Below are 5,919 nucleotides of genomic sequence, written 5' to 3'. Positions count from 1 at the left end.
GAGGCGCGCATAAATCAGCTGATGCGGAAGTTTGACCGCATGCTGATGGATGATGGTGAGACGATTTCCCCATTATCTCGCCGTTTGAATGCACTTGTCAGCAAGATCCGTGCCCTAGGAGAGGATCTCCAGGAGAAGATGGTCGTCAAGTGGCTGTTTGTTGTTGTTCCTGATCGTTTCGCGCAGATCATCGGGACGATCGAGCAGTGGGGTGACATGAAGACCATGTCTATGGCTGAGGCAGTTGGCCGGTTGCGCGCGTTCGAGGAGAATGAGATCGGGCGCCGTGGTGATCGCGGTGAAAAGAATGAGCAGCTCATGCTTGTGACCAAGGCGTTGGAGAACCTGCTCGGCAAACAGAAGCTGAGTGGTGAGGGTTCTAGCAGCAGCGGCAGTGGCGCCGGCGGGCGCGGTGGCCGTGGGCGAGGGCAGTCCGGACGCGGTGGTGGACACGGCGGGCGCGGAGAGCGTGGTGAGCATTCTGAGAACAAGCCCAAGAAGCACCGAAAGTTCGACAAGAGCAAGGTACGGTGTTTCAATTGTGATGAACTTGGTCACTTCAAGTCTGAATGTCCAGAACCAAAGAAAGAGAAGCTGAATCTTGCCCAAGAAGATGATGTTGGGCCAGACCGCTGATGATGGAGACACTTGAACTTGTGCAATCTGTAGAGGCAACTGGTGAGATTGTTTTGCTGAATGAGGAGATAGTAGTGCCTAAGTTGTCAGGTAGTGAGAACACTTGTTGGTACTTAGACACCGGAGCTAGCAATCACATGACAGGCTGCTCTGAAAAATTCATTGAGTTGGACCACACCGTATCAGGAAAGGTGAGCTTTGGAGATGGCCATCGTTTGCTGACAGATGTGTACATTATACCTCGTTTGAGAAGCAACATCATCAGCTCGGGGCAGCTAGATGAGAATGGCTGCAAGTATGCTGCTGAAAATGGTGTGTTGCAAGTCTGGGATCAAGAAAGGAATTTGATCGCTCGTGTACTGCAGACTAGAAGCCGTATGTATGTACTGGACATTGAGGATGCTGATCCGGTATGCCTGATGACATGTTGTAGCGGGCCTTGGCTATGGCACAAGCATTACGGACATGTGAACTTCAGAACACTTGGTCGTCTCTCTCACTTGGGTATGGTGGAGGGAATGCCACCCATTGAGCATGTTGATCAGGTGTGTGACTGCTGCATGTTGTCCAAGCAACGTCGTCTGCCATTCCCATCAGCAGCAAGCTACCGAGCAACCGAGCCATTGCAGCTCGTCCATGGGGATCTCTGCGGCCCCATAAGCCCTGCCATGCACGGCGGTAAAAAGTATTTCCTGTTGTTGGTCGATGGCATGTCGCGTTACATGTGGATTGTGCTTCTGAAGAGCAAAGATGAAGCGCTCTAGGCAGTAAAAAAAATTCAGGCAGCAGCTGAGCTTGAATCTGGGCACAAGTTGAAGGTTTTGAAGACAGATAGAGGGGGAGAGTTCACCTCAAATCAGTTTGCACACTACTGTGATCAGCTGGGACTTAATCACCACTTGACGGTGCCGTATTCCCCTCAGCAAAATGGCGTTCTCGAGAGGGGAAACCAAACGGTAGTTGGTACGGCCAGAAGCTTGTTGAAGAGCATGTCAGTCCCAGGCAAGTTTTGGGGAGAGGCAGTATCTACAGCAGTATATTTGTTGAACCGAGCTGAGACTAAAAGTGTAAATGGCAAGACCCCATACGAAGCTTGGCATGGAAAGAAACCAAATGTCGAGCATCTGCGAACGTTTGGTTGTGGCGCACATGTCAAGAAGGTGGGCAAGCACATGTCAAAGCTCGATGACCGCAACTCGCCCATGGTGTTCATTGGATATGAAGCACCATCCAAGGCATATAGGATGTATGATCCGGTTGGAAAGAAGTTGCACATCACTCGAGGTGTCGTGTTTGAGGAAGAAAGGAAATGGGACTGGGGCCATGGTGAGTCCCAGGAGCAGTACATCACTCCCAGCTTCGTATTTGAAGTTGCTCAACCAGCAGCGGTCAGCGGAGAACCAACAAGTGCAGCAACTCCTACACCATCGAGAACTGCTGCCACTGTAGAAGAAAATGCTGCCATGGCAGCGTCTCAGACCCACAAAACGCCTGCCACGGCACCCATTCCTACAGGAACGCCCCACTCAACTGCGACTCCTAGAACGCCTGCACAGAAGGGTCTACTTCATCGTGGAGTACGCCGGTTGGGCCACAAGGAAAACGCTTGCTTGAGGAGTTGTATGATGAGACCAATGAGGTAGCGACGTAGTACTCAAACTTGTGTTTGCTCGGAATGGAGGAACCTGCAAATTTTCATGAGGCGAAGAAAGAGAGCAGTTGGCAGCAGGCTATGCAGGAGGAGATGAACTCCTTTGGGGAAAATGGCACATGGGTGTTGACTGATTTGCCAAAGGGGTATAAGGCCATTGGATTGAAGTGGGTCTATAAAGTGAAGAAGGACTCTGGACGTGCAGTGGTGAAGCACAAAGCACGACTTGTTGCGAAAGGATGTGTTCAACGACAAAGTATTGACTTTGATGAAGTGTTTGCGCCGGTAGCTCGCATTGAGACCGTGCGTTTGCTTGTGGCCTTGGCAGCTCAGAGAGGGTGGGAAGTTCATCATATGGATGTGAAGTCGGCCTTTCTAAATGGAGATTTGGAAGAGATCGTATATGTTGAGCAACCTTCTGGTTTTGTCAGGAAAGGAAGTGAAAGCAAAGTTCTGAAGCTTAACAAGGCATTGTCTGGTCTGCATCAAGCACCCCGGGCATGGAATGCTAAATTGGACAAGACATTGACAGATTTGGGTTTTGAAAAATGTCCATATGAGCATGCTGTGTACAAGAGGAAGAAGGATGGTGCAAGTCTGCTCGTGGGAGTGTACGTAGATGACTTGATCATCATCGGGGACAACACAACGGAGATAGAAAACTTCAAGAACCAGATGAATAATATGTTCAGCATGAGTGACTTGGGCCTACTCAGTTACTATCTTGGAATTGAAGTGAAGCAAATCCAACAAGGCATCTCGTTGTGTCAATCAGCTTATGCAGCAAAAATTCTGGACAAGTGTGGCATGGGAGATTGCAAATCAACTCAAACTCCTATGGAGCAACGACTGAAATTGAGGAAAGTAAGTGACTCTCCACTAGTTGATTCAACTTCCTACCGAAGCATAGTGGGGAGCTTGAGATACCTAGTGCACACTCGTCCGGATATATGCCATGCCGTTGGGTATGTCAGCCGGTACATGGAGCAGCCGTCTGAGGAACACATGACAGCGATAAGACATATTTTGAGGTATGTGCGAGGCACTCTGAATCATGGGTGTTTCTATAAGAGAGAGGAGAGGAACCAGCTGAAGTTTGTTGGGTTTAGTGATGGTGATCATGCGGGTGACATCAATGACAGAAAGAGTATCTCGGGTGCCATCTTCTACATTGGTTCAAACTCAGTCAGCTGGGTGTCACATAAGCAAACAATTGTGGCCATCTCCTCATGTGAAGTTAAGTATATCGCAGCAGCATCCGCAGCATGTCCACTACAGGGAAAAACTTATAAGCCGTGTAGCAAATACACTCGGCTTACATTGATATAAACTCGGTTTATATATAAGCCGAGTAAAACTCCCGGCTTATAGCACTCGGTTTACAGTCGACCGGCTTATACTATATAAGCCAAGAGCTGAACCGAAAAAGCCCGGCTTATGTATAAACCGAGTATTTTCATAGGGCTCCCGGTTTAATAAAGTAACCTGACGGTAGCCTGATGTTAACGGCCACGTGTCACCGTCTATATAAGTCGAGTGCCGTCGTCAGGGCACGGTTTATATATAAGCCGGGTGCAACCGCGGACGCACGGTTTATATATAAGCCGGGTGCGACCGCGAACACACGGTTTATATACAAGCCGGGTGCGACCGCGGACACACGGTTTATATATAAGCCGGGTGCAACCGCAAACCGCACGGTTACTATATAAGCCGAGTTCCGCCGACAACAGCACGGTTTTTATATACATATCTAAGCCAGGTGCCGGTTAACTGAGGTACACGGTTTATATAGCCTGCTCATGTGTCCAGATGGTCTATAAACCGGGTGCCAGGTCCTGGGATACACGGCTTATGTGTTGGCCGCAGCCATATGGCTTATAAGCCGGGTGCCAGGTGCTCGGATACACAGCTTATAGGCCATAAGCCGGGTGTCAGGTGCTGGGCTACACGGCTTTTAGGCCATATAACATATATACAGGCGCTTTAGGGAGCAGCAACAACATATATACACAAGTACATCTATCCAGCAGCACATATAACACTTCAGGGAGCAGCAACAACATATATACAGTAGTACATCTATCCAGCAGCACATATATCCAACAAATATATGTATCCAGCAGTACATGACCATGACCAACAAACATATATCGAGTAATACATATATCCAACCGTACATGAGTGCAGAGTCCACATATGCATAGGTATGCAACAGAAGATCACAAACGAAAGGATCGTAAGTTTCAGGTCGACACAGTGCATACATATCCAACGAAGGTTCACAACAACATACATACATATGCAACCAGAGGTTCACAAATTAAAGAATCATGAGTTCCATGTTCACACCAAGCATGAACCAATGAGCTCCACCGCAGCATATATGTCCACCGTCAACGCCATCCACAATGCAAACCTATAAGTCCATTATCAGCATGAGTTTCTAAAGATAAGTTGCAAAGATGGATAAGGAAAAAGAGTCAACAAGCATCAACATATGAGGCTCAAATAGAAGCTAGGAAGTATGTACAATATAAGCATCGACGCTTGTGGACTCTACCATCAACAATGCAGAAGTTTTAAGTTGAGAAGCACAAGCAACGAGAAGACGCAAGCATCAACAATGGACAAACATGGACGACTACCTCAAGTGATCATTGTTGCGGGGAGGTCGAAGAGACATGAACCGTAATGGGTGTCACTGGACTTGTTTGGCCAGGTGAAGATCCACCTACCACACAGTTATTGGAGCCTTGTCCCGACTGAGAAAACTTGAAGCACGAGAGGATGAGATGGTAAGATTCATGATCTTCAAGCATGAAGGTAAGATGCATGATTGAAAATTTCAGAGACTTACAAAGTTGAAATTAGGAAGAGTCGGAAGAGGAGGAAGAACGGGCAAAGTGGAACCCTGCATATTATTTCTGAGTTGAGCAAATGTCTCCTGCAGGATTGCCTGTTGTTTAACCATGAATTCTTGCTGTTGAAACAGGGCCTGCTGCATTTTCATGGCTTCCTCCTCTCGAAGCCTGGCATTGGCCTACAATATGCCATCACAACAAGTTCACCATAGTTGCAATACAAAGAAGAAATCACAAGGAAGGTCGATGAAGCAAAAGATACCTCGAGTTGATGGAGCATGTGCAGCCCAGGCTGTGGGCGAAGCTCTATAGCAGGACCTGAGCTCGACGTGGTAGCACGGAGGTGAGAGAGTTTTGGGATGTCCTTCTTACGGATGGCACCGTCGCCAACATATAACCGACCACCCTTCTTGCCGTCTTCCAACTGGAGGGAAATTGTAGCGTCAATGTCCTGTGAGGCCGGATCGGAGTCAGGCCCGTTGTGCTCCTTGAACTTCCCACTGTATGCATCAATCCTCAAGCCAGCGCCTGGGTTGACCCACCCCCCTTCCGGCTTCTTTGACTTGCGGGAGAGACATAATCCCGTGAAGGTATTGAGCTTCTCTTGGCCCTCACCTCTCTCCCTACTCTGCAATAGAAGCAATAACATCCATAAGAGCACAAGTTTAGAAGTTGAGAAGACGGATGATATTATTACCTTCTTCTGCACGTAAGCGTGGAGGTTGAGGTTGCCTTGAAGGTTTACCGGACCACCCATCAAGGCACGCC

The 5,919-nt window shown here is 48.3% G+C and overlaps 1 long non-coding RNA gene across 1 annotated transcript; it reads right to left on the bottom strand.

Annotated features, from left to right (window-relative positions):
• Positions 1-4,969: 4,969 nt before the first annotated feature.
• LOC123175833 (uncharacterized) lies at positions 4,970-5,567 on the bottom strand. The gene is made up of 3 exons (XR_006488184.1): positions 5,414-5,567; positions 5,148-5,330; positions 4,970-5,061 (listed from the first exon to the last, which is right to left on the bottom strand). It is a non-coding gene; the product is annotated as an uncharacterized lncRNA (long non-coding RNA).
• Positions 5,568-5,919: the final 352 nt, after the last annotated feature.

The sequence above is a fragment of the Triticum aestivum genome, unplaced genomic scaffold (genome assembly GCF_018294505.1).
Source record: "Triticum aestivum cultivar Chinese Spring unplaced genomic scaffold, IWGSC CS RefSeq v2.1 scaffold34255, whole genome shotgun sequence".
Lineage (NCBI taxonomy): Eukaryota > Viridiplantae > Streptophyta > Magnoliopsida > Poales > Poaceae > Triticum > Triticum aestivum.
The sequence above is the reverse complement of the archived record's forward strand: the minus strand, read 5'-3'. Positions and strand labels throughout refer to the sequence as shown.